Source organism: Pavona decussata, unplaced genomic scaffold (assembly GCF_977016875.1).
Source record: "Pavona decussata unplaced genomic scaffold, jaPavDecu1.1 SCAFFOLD_48, whole genome shotgun sequence".
NCBI classification, from domain to species: Eukaryota; Metazoa; Cnidaria; class Anthozoa; order Scleractinia; family Agariciidae; genus Pavona; species Pavona decussata.
In genome coordinates, this window is record NW_028145470.1 from 5,592,040 (window position 1) to 5,610,070 (window position 18,031).

General features: G+C 39.1%; 1 long non-coding RNA gene and 1 pseudogene across 1 annotated transcript; both read left to right on the plus strand.

Moving 5' to 3' along the window:
- Positions 1–7,848: 7,848 nt before the first annotated feature.
- LOC146481971 (uncharacterized) lies at positions 7,849–9,872 on the plus strand (annotated as a pseudogene).
- Positions 9,873–15,214: 5,342 nt separating this feature from the next.
- Positions 15,215–17,834, plus strand: LOC146481972 (uncharacterized). Its single transcript, XR_014864370.1, has 4 exons — positions 15,215–15,369; positions 15,537–15,691; positions 17,056–17,105; positions 17,680–17,834. It is a non-coding gene; the product is annotated as an uncharacterized LOC146481972 (long non-coding RNA).
- Positions 17,835–18,031: the final 197 nt, after the last annotated feature.

Consider the following 18,031-nt stretch of genomic DNA (forward strand, 5'->3'; position numbering starts at 1 on the left):
TCGCGGGTTGCTTTTTTAAAACCAATCACAGAACGTAGTAATGCAAAACCAAAGCAATCGCGAAATTACTTTCGACACTCAATTGAAAACCGCTCCAATTTGCCAGAATTCATTAGGTGAATCAGGTTTAGATAACATAAAATGTTCCAGACCGGGCGTAAAGGCATTTTAAATACTTGTTGACTGTCGCACGTGTAACAGTGGTAATTGGTTCCGATATTTGGTAACTCAATTATTATAAAAATCGTGTAAAAATCTTAAACGACGATGCGAGACAATTTTAAGACTGATTACTACCGGTTTGATAAATCGTTTTCGTTCTGAATAAATTGTGGCTGTAGCTCAATCACCAAGCCGTTGATGATGTTGAAAGTGTCGATTCAGTCTCTACGCATTCTGCGTTTCAGTAAAGTTGTTAATCTGAGTCGCTGTAACCTTTGACGATAAGGGAGTAAGCCCATGCCTTCAAGCATTCTAGGAAATTGTCTTTGGCAGTCCTCAGCGTCAGTTTCCATGTCGCGCGAATGGGGCCCATACCTGCACCGCATATTCCAGATGGGGTCTAAAAAATGCTTTATAAAACGGTATAAGCACTTCTGGTTTCCTAGATGCTACATTCCTAATGATCCATAATGTCATTTGGTTTACTCTCCCAGTCATTCCTCTTATGCGTTCCTCACAACAAATATTATCACCGGCTGAGCTGACACTAAACCACTCCCAGATCTCTTTCCTTTTCAGCCACTTGCAGGGGTGTATTACCCATCGTATAGCTACACCTGGGGTTGTCTTTATGTGACCGTGTAACATGACGTCTATTTTAGTTTCAAGTCCAAATTATTTTTGCATTGTTTAATTATTCTGAATTAATCATCATTTAGTTATTTTCATGAATTTTCTGGTTTCATCACACACCTTAGTTTGTTGTGTAATAGCTACTCCCACGTATCCTGTTTTAGTAGGTTACAGATCACCCTTGCCTTTTATGGTTTAGATTTTGTACTTTAGACTACTATAAGTTAGCCTCCTTTTGGCTCAGTTAGTTCAGTTCATTAGTAGGTTTCACAAGAGCAAGTCACCAAGCAGGACTAAAGTCCCCAAGTCGTAATTCAGATGATTCAGATGTTTATAATTTATCTATAACCCTTGTGTTACTCGTTTCCGTTTTTCTTCGTTTCTACCGCGTAAATAATAAACTCGTGAATCTTTTACTCAAATCTATTGTTCCTTGCGTCAACCGTTCTCCTGTCTTACATTTATTAATATGTAAGACACAACACTTTGATTCGTTAAACTTCGTTTGCCACAAATCAGCCAAAGTCTGATTGAATTGTTTTTCGTGATCTTGCTTTCCCTGTTAGTTTTGAGTCACTAGCAAGAGAGGATCAACCCCTTGATCCTCTCTTGGTCATCAGCAAATCGCATGGTTGTATTCGCTGTGATAGAAGGTATATTATCAATGAACAAGAGAAATAGTAAGGGGGAGGGGGGGGGGGGTAAAACAGAGCCTTGTGGAACCCTAGATGACACGGGTTCCCATACAGATACTCACGTACTCGAACTTTCTTTTGTTCTACCCGGCAGTACTAAAATTCCGAATAGTGTTGTTACATTGGCCGCCGGGCGAGTTATCCTATATGCTCCCATATGTTCAACTGGAACTTTGTTCAACGCCTTCTGGAAATTCCAGGTATACGAGATCCACCACATCCCCGTTTTCTAAAATTGTATCTCCTCTTAGAATGTAGTTTTGCCCCGTGTAATTAGACAGGAATGATTAGCCATGGTTCCATTTCAATCGCTTCTTCATAACACGGGGGAGGGGTCCTAGGGGTATCTTCTACCCCGAGCACCATGTCCAATGATGAATAAACTTCATCGATGTTTTGTACAGAACTAAAATAATCCGGTACACCTCCTGATGAGACTTCATCTCTATTTTGTACGACAGTAAAATAATCCGGCAAATCTATTGAAGAAGAAGTTTCATCAAATGGCTGATGATGAGGCACGTTGCAGTAAGTCAGCATAGGGGCTGGCGATTTTTCCACGTCCTCTGCTGGAATCTCGGAGACGACAACTTGGGCAGTCATCGAACTGTTTTGTCTTGCTTCACGAAGTCCCCGAGATATTAGCTCCCATATTGTAATTAATCCAAACAAGAACAGACAAATGGAAGCTCCTACGTTTGTCCACATTAAGACTGAGTTTGACCAGGGACAATCGGGACAAAACAGTACAAACGAGACTGTCATGCAAACAAGACTTCCCACAAAAGAGAACAACGCCAGTATTGTAGCGAATATGTTCAAGCCCCTTCCAGACAGGCACTTGCACAATTCACGCGATATTCTGCCCTCCATGTTCATTATTTCAGTGGTGGTTACATTAAATGATGATCATAGTCTCTTTTCATGTTGTTTTGAAGGTCAGTTGATAAACACTTCCTATGTTCCTGTAATCATTTTACTGATTTGTCGTTTTCCTTCAGACGTCATCACTTTTCCTTTAGCTCCAGAATTTTATCATGTATGAAGGACATCCGTCCAGCTATGTTTCCAATATCTTACCAAAAACAAGTTAGAAGACGTGATCCAATGGTATTTCATAATTCACGTTCCCGCGTTTCAAGCGGAAGTCCATGCAAAGCGGAACTGAGCTTCAGTTCAAACGGAACTCCTATGACATACAAAAATGGTTTGCATGATAAGTGAGAAAAAGTAACAAAGTTTCTCGTTTATATCTAATGTCCTCTTATAATTTAACCAAGGCAGACGTTAGTTTTAGGTTTACAACTATTTTAAAACTAGTAAACACTCAAGTTCTTATCAGTTGAGCTCAGGGAAACCAGACGTCATTTGAGACCTCATTTGACGTACGTGCGGTTCACCCTGTGTGCACCTTGTTACGTTCTTAGCGACCAAACGGACAAACAACAGCTAAAGTTCCTGTCGTTATTCCTAGAAACATTTTCAACCATTCAGGAAAAGTTACTCACCAATAGTGAAACAAGGCCACCAGGATTAGGAGATGACTCCAAGAGGAAGTTTTTAGAATTTTGCTTTCCATAAGAGTTGCTATATTTCGCTTTCGCTAAGTGTCTCCGCGGATTTCTGTCACCAGCTCGATGAGAAACCAACGTTTACCTTTGTCTGTCAGTTCAGACTTTTACTGTAAACTAGACAAATTACATTCGAAACACAGTGATAGAGCGAATTTCAATTGGGTGTTGAAACCTAAACCAATGCAATTACAATTACGCTACCAATCGAAACAGACGTAAACAGCGCAATGAACCAATCAGAACTCGAAGTTTTTGTGGATCAGACAAGGAAAAAGAAGACGTCTTTCTCCATAGCATGACAGCCATAATTACTTGGGCTTCCCACAGGGAGACCAAGTTGAAAATTGCCCTTCGTTTTTTTTTTGTTTTTGTTTTCCACATTCAGTCACAAATCGCCGTCTGGGCCTTAAAACGCATGCGCAGGTAATCTTGTCGCTGCATGGGTTTGCATGGGTCGGCCATTTTTTAGTCGACGATTTTCGCGTTTTCCGAAGGAAAACACAACTTTTCGAAATGGTACATCGAAAGAAGAACTACTTAGGAATAGTCAACAGTTTCGATAGCGGAAATCCGAGAAATAACGGCGAAGAAACTGTGCTTCGAGTACAAATTGTTGTTTTATCCGGGCGACGAGTTAGCGGAGCGCGGACATCTCAAATCCTTATTCAGGCCACGGACTTTATACAAAATTTTTTAGTACTTCTGGGAATTCAACGGCTGAAAAATTACAGGTTTGATCGTGAATTTGTACTGAAATACTATTCTAATTGACCGATTCTTTATATTCTGAACAGTTTTAGCGAAAATTTGAAAAACGTGCCACGCACGGGTTGATAAATTCGCTTCGAAATGGACTGATAGTTCCTTCAAATCGCTTTCGCGTCTCTCGTCTCGCATTTAGAATTATAAGCGTTTCTTTCTTAGGCGTAAACAAAGACTATTCTCAATAAATTTTTCCTTTGGGAGCATTCTGTCTGTTTTTCTCTCTATTTTAATTGCCAAAACGTGACAACTGCGTAATCTTGCGTAAACAAACGCATGCACTGGAGACGGATCAAATTTCGCCGATGTGATGCGAGGACAAATTTCATCGATTAATGGGTGAAAGATACTGACAAAAAGAAATTCCCACGAAACACCAATTTCAATCAGAATTCCCTTATTTCAAAAAACAAAAACTTTTGCGAGGGGGGAATGAAGCCAACACAAGATATCCCTGCCCACTTTGCTAAATCCTGTTGGCCAGATAGATGCACAGATAGGTTGAAAGCTCGGATTTTACTGTCAGAACCTGTATTAGATTCTAAAATTTATTACTTAAACGGTCAGTGTAAAACGCAGTCTACAGACCGGGCGTAAAAAACAGACAAAGGGCACAATTTAGACCAGGAATATACATTGCTAACAATATACTTACTTGTACTATGCTGTAAAACAATCGACAAATGACAACTGAGATTTTATCATGTCAACTTTCTGGCGTTTACAGCTGGATATGCCAGGAATGAAGCCCAAGTTCACGCACATATGCGTCTTGTTGTCAGTTTAAAATGTAGACTGCAGACTGGGTATAAAATGCAGACTAGGTGTAAAATGCAGACTGCAGACTGCAGACTGGGTATAAAATGCAGACTGAGACCAAAACCGCCTCTTCGTCAAATACAGGATACATTTTGAATTTTTCAACTTAACTTGCGCTAGTGTCATACAATCGTCTTTCGAGATCATTTCCCATGAAATTGGCATTATTATTTTCTTTTGGAAAAGCGTCCACCTTGAAATATACAAGCCCAAAGCATGACGTAAGCAATAACGCGGACACATGACCTTTACTTCGAACGTGGTTGACCTGTTCGCCGCTTTGCGTCAACATGACATCGGCGACATCGGTAAATAGCAGTCGGGGTGGCAGTAAAATAATGTTTTTTGAATAAAATATGTGTTCGTGTATTGTTAGAATACTGAAGGTATACAATTTGTCTTTGACAAACTTCGTTAATATTCAAAGAAACTAGTTAAAATCTGTCGATGTCGTATTGCTTGCTCCCCCGGAAATCAAGTCTGTTTCCCTCATTATAATAAATACTTATGGCCGGTCGGTCAGTATAAAATGCAGACTGCAGATTGCAGACTGCAGACTGGGTATAAAATGCAGACTGCAGACTGGGTATAAAATGCAGATTGATATCAAAACCGTCTCTTCGTCAAATGCTAGCCTCCCACGCAGACGTTCTTAGAGCTTCTTAGGGGTTCGTCACTCGTTCCTGCCCCACGTGGGGCAGGAACGCGTGACGAACTCCTAAGAACGTCTGCGTGGGAGGCTATCAAATGCAGGATACATTTTCAATTTTCAGTTTACCCTAGTGTCACGCAATCGCATTTCTGAGATCATCTCCCACGAAACTGCCCTTTGTTATTACCCATTTCTCAACAGTTTGTTTTTACGCGGGATGCCCTGAGGGGGCATACCGTGTCTAAAAACGGGTCGATTTCTTTTTCTTCGTCGTAGCTACAAATCGGTACATTAATTTATTCATTTAACTCTCCCCTCTCCTACTCGGGATGTATTGTTCTGATTGTCTTCAACAACAGCAGGCCAATCAAAATCCATTCTTGTCGCTTATATCGCTAGGGAGGGGACCCACTCACCCTTACCTGTGTGACGTCAACGCATCATTTGATTTCTTCATTAAAACTGCATTAAATTGTGGCGCCATATTGTTTATAACATATTCTGGACTCAAGTGTGCCGTTTTTAAACAGCAATTTCACCATTTTGAAGCGGCAAATAGAAAGAATAACTTCTAAGAAGCACTCGACATTTAAAACGGTGAAAATTGGTGAGTTCATGGCGAAGGAATCGTGCTTTGTTTGACAGTCTTAGACCACGACGCGAGACTGAAAAGAGGTCATTAAGAAGCTTACGTTATCGTAATAGAATTTCAAAAATTTCCGGTGAAAGTCTAAGTCGTGTAACACAAGGAAAACAACGTAACGCGATCGTCGTGACTCAAACTATTCCATTAGCAAGGATAGTTTCATCAATCGGCGAAGCATACAGTTGGAATAAATGAATCAGCCCCAGCATCACGCGTAATGCCAGTATAGCAGGCATCTTGTCTTTATCTCGATTTGGTACCTTTAAGTTCCTGAGGCCCTTTCTTCACAAAGAAGACTCGAGCTTAATCGCTTTGCATTAGTTTGTAAACAATTACGCCCATGACGGTTTTCATAATAAAACATAACGAGACTTCTTCATAATGTTTTTATACAGTCTTTAATTTATTAAATCTAATTGTTTATAACATGTTTATCCACATGAGAAGCAAGAAGAACTGAGCAAACAGAGGAACAACCGAACAAACCAGAACCGGAAACGAACGCGCTAGCGGAAGAACGAGCGAACGAAAAACCGGATGAGCAAACGGATGGGAGAATGACCGAGTAAACGATAAAACTGTCCACCGAGCGCTCACCGGTGAAAAACGAGCGAACGAAAAACCGAGTGAACGAACTCGCGAAACCAGATGAACACAGAGTGGACAGCTCTTTTGTTTGCAGCCATAAATGTAAATGTAATTTATTTACCCACGAAGCACCAAAGAGCCCTAGGAACTCGTTCAAAGGTGTCCGTGCTTTCCGGGTCGAATTGGAATTTGAAGATGTTGGTTTTTGTGGAGGGAGGGAAACCACAGAATTTGCAGTCAACCACGCTTGTATCGCTCTTCCTTTTCCACACTTTTTTGCCTTTTTGATTTAGGGCATTGACATCTTCCGTTTCCACTCATAGCTTTCATTTGCGTCGCGGTTGTTTCTGCAGATTGACACGTGTTGATGCACCTTTGAAGGGTTAATTTGGCTTCTTGAAGTAATTTCACACACTATCCTATCGCCAATTAGCTCATCTGTTAGCGGGCAGAAATTGCAGGTTTTAGCTAGAGTTCTCAGTGCAGTAAGATAGGCGTCGAATGATTCACCACTTTCTTGGATCCTGTTGTTTAAACAGTACTGTTGGTAGATAACATTTGTTTGACCAATGCAGTGCCTTTCCATCAAATCAAGTACCTTGGTCATAACTTGCTTATCTTCTTCGGCTTCGAACGGCAAGCCATTGTAAACCTCTAGAGCCTCCGAACCAATGCAAGTAATGAACGTTGCCACACGGTACTTGTTCTCCTGTTGATTAAGGCGTGAGGCGATTTCGAACGAATCCCACATCTGAGACTATGTTTCGCTTATGGCTTTCAAGACCAGATTTGACTGTAGAATCGCTTTTATTGAGCTCTGTCTAAGCTTCTAGTTCTAGTGACAACTGACAAGTCCTTGTGTTTTTACTTAAACTACATTATATCGATGTGTCACGTGGTACGCGTGATCACCGAATGTGATCTCTCGTGGCAATAAGTATTGCTAAAATTAATTTTTCATAGTAGTGGACAAGGCAAAATAAGAAGTCGTAAGAACTTAAAATTAAATGATTGCATGCTTTTTTTTTTATTCTGATGCAGATTTGTTTGGCTGAAAATGTTAAATACCGTAAATGATCTAATAAACGCCCTCTCTCTTATGAACGCCTCCTTTCTAATTAACGCCCCCCTAAGCTGACAAGTTTGTATTAAACGCCCCTCTCTAACAAACGCCCCCCTTCCCTGAAAACCACTCATAAACTAGAAACAGATGTACAATACAATAAATCAATTTATTTGCGTTGTTGCTTAATTAACACCGGTGTGCGAGTTGCGTCTTGCTCAATTTCCAGTTCAAAGTGAGGATAGCGCTCTTTAATGCTCTTGATCTCTGTGCTTAGGATACCAACAATTTTCTTTCGGCTTGTCCTAGAAAAGCTCTTCCAAATAATCCATGTGGACAGGGTTTCCACCATACAATGGAAAATTCCATGCTTTCCGACTATGACAATGGAATTTGCAAGAGTCTATTTCAAACAAGGCTCCGAGATTGGAGATGGTTTCATTCAGAAGGCAGTGGCTGCAGATATTAATCAGGGAAAATACATGTGTCCCTCTCCATGTTACATTGAAATGAAAGGGAAGAGGTACACAGTATTGTGGAAACTACAACCTAAGGACAGATCAGTTCAATTACCATTAACGAGGGGGGTGATTAGGTCTACGGATAGGCGGATTTAGTAAATATTTTAGGCCGGATTCTGGATTCAGAGCAAAATTTTAACGGATCTGCGGATCCTATGATCACAGTGGATCGCGGTTTTATCCAGTTTTGTTGCCTGGATTTTGGATTTTGGTTGTTAGGAAGTTCAAGTTTGCTCTTGTTTCTCGTATCTGCAAGATTTTGTTGCGATACAAACGTTGGTTACATAAATATTTCGTTGGTAGTCATCCTCAACGCTAAAACACAATATCACGCAAGGCAACTCCAACAACTGAAGTCGCTTTGTATCTCGCGTATTAACCCCACAATCAGCCGCTGATGATCACATTTCTGATGTTCATGATGAAACTAATGAAGAAGACGAGTCTGATGAAACTGAGATAGCACATGATTCATCTATTTCAACCAGGCGTTGCTTGGCCTTTAAGGTCATTCACCAGACAGGCAGAAAGCACTCGAGGAGTCATATGAACACCTATATGAACATAACAGGCCTTTATTTGTAAAACTCAAGAAAGAACCGCACAATCTGTTTGTTCAAAATGCCATTGCGGTACGCATTATGGCATCATCAGATTACAAGAAAGTAGGATACATAGCACGTGAATTAACTAAGTTTGTGCATCCACTGTTGATTGACCGATCTCTTGAGGTATCTGTGAACAAAATTCGCTTTTCCACTACTTTTCTCATGATTGGTTTTTATTTGACCATTGACATCACTAGGAAGCTTGAACCTGACTTCAATAGATATGGTGTTCTTCATGGAGTTAAAATGTAACTCCATTCTTTTGTGGCCTAGCTCGCATCCAGCAGATATATCGGAAGTCAGAAATCGGAAGTCGGAAGTCGGAAGTCGAAAGTCCCTCCTCGGCTTTCGTACTATCACAGCACTGTGTAACCTAAACAGAAAAAGATGAACGTGAGTTTTCTAACCAACAAGTCGGAAATCCTCCTCGCCTCTTCTTTTGTTTGTTTTTCATTGTTTGGCGTTTCACCGAGTCTGTTCTCTGTGCCCCTGACGAGAATGACAGACCTAAGCAGACGAATCTTTTTTGCCTTTGTCAAACAATACTGTTTCTTGTTTTTCTTTTTGGCGAGCTCACTAAAATACGTGTATAAGATTATCATTAAAGCAATAAGAACTAAATTAAAGCCGTCCCGTTTCTCACTCATTCCGAAAAGATATGTGCTTTTAAGTTTGCGTTAAAATATCAGAAAATCGATTCTTTTAAACGTCTTTATGCCTGCAAACAAAAGAGATCAAGAGAGCTGTTCACTCGGTCGTTCAGCTTCCAGTCATCTGTTTTCGTGAGTTCCTTTACTCGGTTTTTCGTGCACCGGTGAGCGCTCGGTGGACAGTTTAATCTTTAACTCGGTCATTCTCCCATCCGTTTACTCATCCGGCTTTTCGTTTGCTCGTTCTTCCGCTAGCGCGTTCATTTCCGTTTCTGGTTTGTTCAGTTGCTCCTCTGTTTGTTCAGTTCTTCTTGCTACTCATGGGCATAAACATGTTATAAACAATTAAATTTAATCAATTAAAAGCTGCATTGAAAGATTACGAAGAAGTCTTATCTCTTCATGTTTTAATACTTATGGCTGTCATGCTATAGAGAAAGACGTCTTCTTTCTCCTTGTCTACTGCACAAAAACTTCGAGTTCTGATTGGTTCATTGCGCTGTTTACGTCTGTTTCGATTGGTAGTGTAATTGTAATTGCATTGGTTTAGGTTTCAACACCCAATGGAAATTCGCTCTATCACTGTGTTTCGAATGCAATTTGTCTAGTTTACAGTAAAAGTCTGAACTGACAGACAAAGGTAAACGTTGGTTTCTATCCAGCTGGTGACGGACATCCGCGGAGATAGGGAGATACCTAGGGAAAGCGAAATATAGCAACTCTTATGGAAAGCAAAATTCTAAAAACTTCCTCTTGGTGTCATCTCCTAATCCTGGTGGCCTTGTTTCACTATTGGTGGGTAACTTTCCAGGACTGAAGCTGACTGGTTGAAAATGTTTCTAGGAATAACAACTTTAGCTGTTGTTTGTCTGTCACGAAGAACTACTTTTCGTCGCCAAGAACGTAACAAGGTGAACCGCACGTACGTCAAATAAGGTCTCAAATGACGTCTGGTTTCCCTGAGCTATATATAAGAAAACTTGAGTGTTTACTAGTTAGTTATAAACCCAAAACTAACGTCTGCCTTGGTTAAATAATAAGAGGACATTTGATATAAACGAGAAACTTTGTTACTTTTTCTCACTTATCATGTAAACCATTTTTGCATCCTATAGGAGTTCCGCCGGTTTGAACTAAATGGATCCTTAATTAACAGCTCAGTTCCGGTTTGCATGGACTTCCGCTCAAATACCATAGGACCACGCGGAGTTTTAACTTGTTATTGTATGGATTGGTAAGATATTGGAAAACATAGTTGGACGAATGTCCCTTATACATGACAAATTCTGGACGTCTGCAGGAAAACGACAAATTACTAGAATGATTACGGGAACATAGGAAGTGTTTATCAACTGACCTTCAAGACAACATAAAAAGAGACTATAATCACCATTTAATGTAACTACCACTGAAACAATGAACATGGAGGGCAGAATAAGACGTGAATTGTGCAAGTGTCTGTCTGGAAGGAGCTTAAACATATTCGCTACAATACTGGCGTTGTTCTGTTTTGTGGGAAGTGTCGTTTGCATGACAGTCTCATTTGTGCTGTTTTGTCCTGATTGTCCCTGGTCGAGCTCGATCTTAATGTTGACGAACGTAGCAGCTTCAATTTGTCTGTTCTTGTTTGGATTAATTACAATGTGGGAGCTAATATCTCGGGGACTTCGTGAAGCAAGACAAAACAGTTCGATGACTGCTCAAGTTGTCGCCTCCGAGATTCCCGCAGAGGACGTGGACATATCACCAGCCCCTATGTTAACTCATCGCAACGTGCTTCATCATCAGCCATTTGAGGAAAATTCCTCTTCAACAGATTTGCCGGATTATTTTACTGCTGTACAAAATAGAGATGAAGTTGATTCATCATTAGGTATGGGGCTCGAAGCAGAAGATACCCCAAGGACCCCTCCACCGTGTTACGAAGAAGCGATTGAAATGGAACCTTGGATAAATATTCCCGTCTAATTACACGGGCAAGACAGCATTCTAAGATGAGATACAATTTTAGAAAATGGCGATGTGGTGGATCTCGTATACCTGGAATTTTCAGAAGGCGTTTGACAAAGATCTAGTAAAACATATGGGATCATGGATAACCGGCCAATGCAAGAACACTATTCGGAATTTTAGTATTGGTAGAACAAAAGAAAATTCGAGTACGTGACTATCTGCTTTGGAACCCAAGTCATCTAGAGTCCTACAAGGCTCTGTTTTGCGCCTCCCCCCCCCCCCCCTATTCTTTTGTTCATTGATAATATACCTTCTATCACAAAGAATACAACCACGCTACTTGCTGATGACCAAGAGATGATCCTCTCTTGCTGGTGACTCAAAACTAATAGGGAAAGCAAGATCACGAAAAACAATTCAATCAGACTTGGGCTGATTTGTGGCAAACGAAGTTTAACGAATCAAAGTGTCCTGTCTTACATATTGGCAAAGACAACCCCAGGTGTAGCTATGCAATGGGTAATACACCCCTGCAAGTGGCTGAACTGAAGGAAAGAGATCTGAGAGTGGTTGTTTCAGCCGGTGATAATATTTATCGTGAGGACCACATAAGAGGAATGACTGCGAGAGCAAACCAAATGACATTATGGATCATTAGGAATGTAGCATCTAGAAAACCAGAAGTGCTTATAACGTTTTACAAAGCATTTGTTAGACCCCATCTGGAATATGCAGTGTAGGTGTGGGTCCCAACCGCGAGACATGGAAACTGACATTGAGGACTGCCAAAGACAATTTCCTAGAATGATTGAAGCCATGGGCTTACTCCCTTATCGTCAAAGGTTACAGCGACTCAGACTGAGAACTTTACTGAAACTTAACGCAGAATGCGTAGTGACTGAATTAACACTTTCACCATCATCAACGGCTTGGTGATCGAGCTACAGCCACAATTTGTTCAGAACGAAAACGATTTATCAAACTTACGTATCAGTCTTAAAGTTATCTGGCATCATCCTTTAAGATCTGTACATCAGGGGCACCCAACGGATCGTTTCGGTAAATTATCTGTTCGGAAGGCCCTTAATCCCCTGCAATTTTCTGAAGGGAATTTTCACCTCGAACTTTCGTGATATGGGAAATTTAAGGCCTAGTGTTTTCGTAATGATAAAAATGTCGTTTCCGGTGCCGAAAAAAGGTCAGCTGAGATTTTCGGAAGGGAAATAAGGCCTAAGGATTTCGGGAAATGGACAAAGATGCCCTACTAATTTCGAACAGACTAAGTTTGCTCTAGAATGACCGAACAGATAAAAATATTATAGCGCGGCCTAAAATGAACCTTCAGAGCTTTAAAGGCACTCCAGATAACCTAAAATAGCGTTTCAAAGGATCTGAGGGAAAACTGTCGTTGGGCGCCCCTGGTACATGATTTCTATAATAATTGAGTTAGCAAAAATCGGAACCAGTTACTACTGTTACAAATGCGACAGTCAACAAATATTTTAAAATGCCTTTACGGCTGGTCTGGAACATTTTATGTTATCGAAACCTGATTCACCCATGAATTCTGGCAATTAGTCGAATTAGTGATAAAAGCGAAAATGTAAATTATTTCTTAGCCAATCGAGATGTTACGTCACGGTGAAATATCCTGTTTTGATATAATTCTAACGTATTGTATTATTATCGTCTAAGCATTTTAGCATTAACTATCGTGGAGATAGAAATCGCGAGAATGTGGCATACGAAAACGGAAGTTGTTCCAGTGGTTATAGGAGCCCTTGGAGTGATAAAGAAAGAACTAGAGAAGTTTATCACATCAACCTCCAGGAAGTTCAAAAGACGACACTCCTAGGAAATGAAAACAACCCACATCCTGTGCAAAGTGCTAACCATCAAGTAATCAACCTCGTTCCCAGGGCCTCTCCTCTTCACGTAGAGGAGAGGCCCTGGGAACGAGGTTGTCAAGTAATGAGGTGAAAAACATCCTCTTAAGCGGTTTAGGACTATGGTTTGGTCCCGGTTCTTAAGAAGAAAACTGAATAGATAGTAATAATAATAATAATAATAATAAAAGTAATAATAATAATAATAATAATAATAATAATAATAATAATAATAACACTGACATAGAGCTGTCCTTCCTTACTGAACGCTGTCAGAAATGGATTATCTGCCAGAACGCAAATATAGTTAAGAAGTTCTATGAATACGTATAAACTGTTTGAATGTAATGAAAATGATTGAGTGTAACATAACTAGCCCAGACCCGTGTCTGCATGTTGTGTAAATAATTCATGAAGACAAAAAAGAAATCTTCAAAAACAATAATTTATTTTTTTTCTTTTCTTTTTATCAAGTGGAACTGATTTTAAAATGCTGAATTTCATTTTTTTAAAACTTCATGATATTTGGTTTTTTTTTCTTTTTCTTTTCAAAAACATTATTGCTTGAAAATATTATCTTTTTTTAACGCGAAATGAAATGTGAATAGGTTTTTAATAGCTCTTTTTTATATAGTTTTAACTTGTAAATAGCAATTTGTGTTTTAATAAAGAATTATTTTGATATAAAAAATAATCCATTTAATAAAGAATTATTTTAATATAAAAATCAAAAACAATAATAATAATAATGATGATGCTAATGATGATGATGGTGATGATGATGATGATGATAATAATAATAATGACAATAATGACAATAATAATAATAATAATAATAATAATAGTAATAATAATAATAGTAATAATAATGACAATAATAACAACAACGGCAGTAGCAGTAGTAGTATTAGAGGTATTGTGATAACAATGACAATAAAGTGATTAAGTTTATTAGGCACAAAGTCTAGAAAGTGAAACACTGAAGCTGAAATCACACTTTACTGACTTCACTGAAACTGAAGGTTGAGTGCTCACGACTTAAGGCAAAAGTCTAATTGCTAAAGTGATTACAAGAACACTTCTAAAAGAAGCGCTTAAATATATACCGACAAAACAACATCCGAACTAGTAATCGGAAGGTCTTAGGTTGGACTCCTGATAGGAGCACTCGGATTTTTTTTGCGAGTACGCCTGTGTCACTTACCGAATAATTCATCATTCTCATTTATTCACCAGGCTTAAAATATTCCATTACATTTATTCCACACAATTGTCGTTTGTAAACGGGATTTTCACTGGCACATTCCCAGAGTGGCTTTTCGTTCGCTGTTTACTGGTCAAATTGAGATTTCACCGATTCTGAACCTCAAAGTGATTTTCAGTGTTTAGTAAACAACAAGTGTCACTCCTATTTATCGAATTTCCGGTAATGCACTCTGTATCTAATTTTGTTTTTGAAGAAACGCACACAGATGTCCTAGTGTAAGCCGGGCAAGCGAGTGAAAAACATATTCATTTTTCTGCTTAACACAGGTTTCTCAACAGGGCTGAGTTGCTCGAAGCATGATTAGCGCTAACCATTCGTTAAGAAGTATTAAAACCTATAGGTTGTCATGGTGTTTAACCTGGGTTAGCGCTAACCATGCTTCGAGGAACTGGGCCCTGAGGTCGCTTGTCTTACAAGTGAAAGTTTACGTCTCGATTAGTTAATTTAAAACTGATTTTCTACCCAGTTTGGTATAGTTTTGAAAGCTAAAATGTTTAGTTTACACGCGGAGCTATCACCCATCGATAGAAAACGAAATTTATTATTTGAAAAATACTTCTTGGGCCCGAAAACCCGAAAACTCCAGCCAGCCATGGCAGTTTTGAGAAATGGACCCCTATCTCAAACACGGCAAACAGCCAATCAGAAGACAATGTGATGTCACGTGGGTTTGGCAAATTGTGCGCGGCTGCCCCGCCAGTGGCGGGAAATTTCAGTTTTTGCTGAGATCGACTATGGAGAAAATTCTTCACTGAACGAATTAAAAACGGAAAAACGGACGGCATTTTTACCTTTTTGTATTTGTAGAAGGCGTTTGTTCAGCCTTTCATTCTCGGACTATTTTAACAACGACATTCTTACGATTTTCTTCGGAGTCGAAACCGAATTTGGTAAGTAAACCTCCATACTAAACCTTATTGCTACATAAGCTTACGTCCTTGCGAAGATTTTGTTAAACGAAATTCGTCTTACGATGTCATTGCAAAATCGTCATTGACAAACCTAAACCTTAAAAAGCGTCATTTAAATGAATTTTTTTCGCATGTTTCCTTTCCAGAACTCCAGAAGTCTTAGGAATACGGCAAAAAAGAAAAAAAATAAGGTTTCAAACGCTTCCAATTTGTAACCTTACTATAAAGTCCAAGTGAAGCACGAATAAGATTCAACTCTGCTTTTGCCACTGTGCAAAAACAATTAACAATCAATATAAAGGTAAGCTTACGTTTTTATATATTTTTTCGCCAGCCTGGACATAAGCTAATTAGTTTAGTTTTGCCGGACCAACATTCCTAACACTCTTCTGCACTGAACTTGTTCGAGTCAGGTTCGAGGCAGGCTATAATATTTGCTGGATGACGAATTTTTCTGCCCGTTTCAGACCACTTTTAACTTATATCTTTGTGATTCCAGCGATTCGCGCAATGGAAAGTATGTTGTTTGAATAAATTGAGTGTCGAAATTTGTCGAAAGTAAAAAGCGTTTAAGGGGAAGTATCGTGAGGATTTTGACCTTTTGTGGTGAAAATGGTGTGAAAACACCTTCAGTTAGTCACAAAATAATTCTAGAACATCAAGAAAAATAAATAAATAAATTAACTGAATTCTTGAACGGGGCAACTCATGACCTGCTCTGGTGCACTCTGGAAACGAAAACGGGAGAACTTGTAAACAGCTATCCTAACTTTTTTGAAGTTGCAGTCAATTCTAACCCAGTCCATCTGTGGCCAGAGACACTCATAGATAGTCTTTGAGTAATTCCTTCTGGTTTCTGTTGATAAGGAAAGTTTTGGAGTTTTTGATATAACACCAAATTCCCTAGACACTTAAGAAATGGAAAACTTGCGGCATGCATTTTCTTTTTTCAGAGGAGAAAAGGGGCCTTAGGAGTTCTCGGAAAAAAGGAGGGGGGAGGGGTGGTAGGGGGAGGAGTAAAATTAAAAATAAATAATAAAAATAAAATTTGAGAACAGCTGTATGAGAGATTTTTGGCATAAGAGGCCACCTCTTAGAGACAGCAGAGAATATATTGCGGATCTGAGAAGAGAAAAAAAAAAAACAACAACAACAACAACAACAAAAAAAACACGAGGAACGTTTTTTGTTAAGTTTTAATACAGCTTTTGATTAATTAAATGCTTATGACCATGAATAGCAAGGAGAACTGGGCAAATGGAGGAACAACTGAACAAACCTGAAACGCGAAAGAACGCGCAAGCGGAAGAACGAGTGAATTAACAAAAAAACGGGTGAGTAAACGGATAAGAGAATGCCCAGGTAGTCCAAGTAAACGATCGGTCCACCGAGCGCTCACCGGTGAAAAACGAGCGAACGAAAAACCGAGTGAACGAACTCGCGAAACCACGTTTATAAGGATCGATTTTCTGATATTTTTATGAAAACGTAAAAGCATTTATCATGGCTTTTGGAATGGGTAAAAAGCAAAGTGGTTTTTTCTGATTGCTTTAATGTTAAGTAAATACTGATAATCTAATGCATGTATTTTAGTTTATTGAGTAGTTCAGTTGTCTGCCTTTTTTCGTTGCATGGCCCAAATTTTATTTTATTTTATTTTTATAGTCATAGTGCACGTAGGGTCCAGCCACATGATGCCAATGGTTTTGAAACAGGTAGGTCAACCGGTTGTCCGTCATAACTTTTAGTCTTTTACTTTTCCCTTTTTTCATGCTATTCTAAAAAACTATAGGTTTTGAAGCCTACTCTCCCCTCGCCAAAATTGAAAACTTTTGACCATGCAGCCTCTTTGGACTCCTGACGAGATGGGGTTGTATTTTTGGCTAATAAGCAAGACTTAAAATTATATATTCAAAATCAGCCTTGTAATGAAGAGCAGAACAAATATGGTTAATTAGTAAAATGAGACCTAGAATGTAATTAGTTTACTTATAATTAGTCCGCCTTCTGTAATTAGTCTTAGTAAATTGTATTAATACTGCGGAGATCTTTTAAAAAGCTCATTAGAGCATGCTGGATCTCCTGCCTTATGAGGTATTATATGAGTATAATGTATATGATTGAATGAAAGAAGGCGAATAAAGAAACAAAAGAAGGAGGAAAAAAAAGGATTGAGCTCACAAGCTAGAGTTTCTCCCCACTAAATAGAGCATTAGTTTTATTAGTCTCCCCGCTTACACTTACAACATTAACTTTGATTAGACAACTCATCATAAACTTTTATTGTAGCCTGAACACAAGAAAAGGAAGAGGGTAAAGCAACACAGAATAAGAAAACCAAGGAAAGTAGTGAAGAGTAAAGACAGCAACAACGAGAAGAGGACAAGACGGGCTTCCAAAATAAAAACAGAATAAAAAGAAACAAGTAAATATGATCTACAAATTAAAATTATTATTATTATTATTATTATTATTATTATTAGGGCCAAGCAGATGTCGACCCAACTAATACTCATGCCTGAAGAACTAAGTAAACTGGTGAACGAACGGATAAATATTTTGAAGAAAACTAATACACATCTATCACATTTGCCTCCCTGGGTCCTCCCTCGCAGACGCTCTTTTGGCTCGTCACGCAATC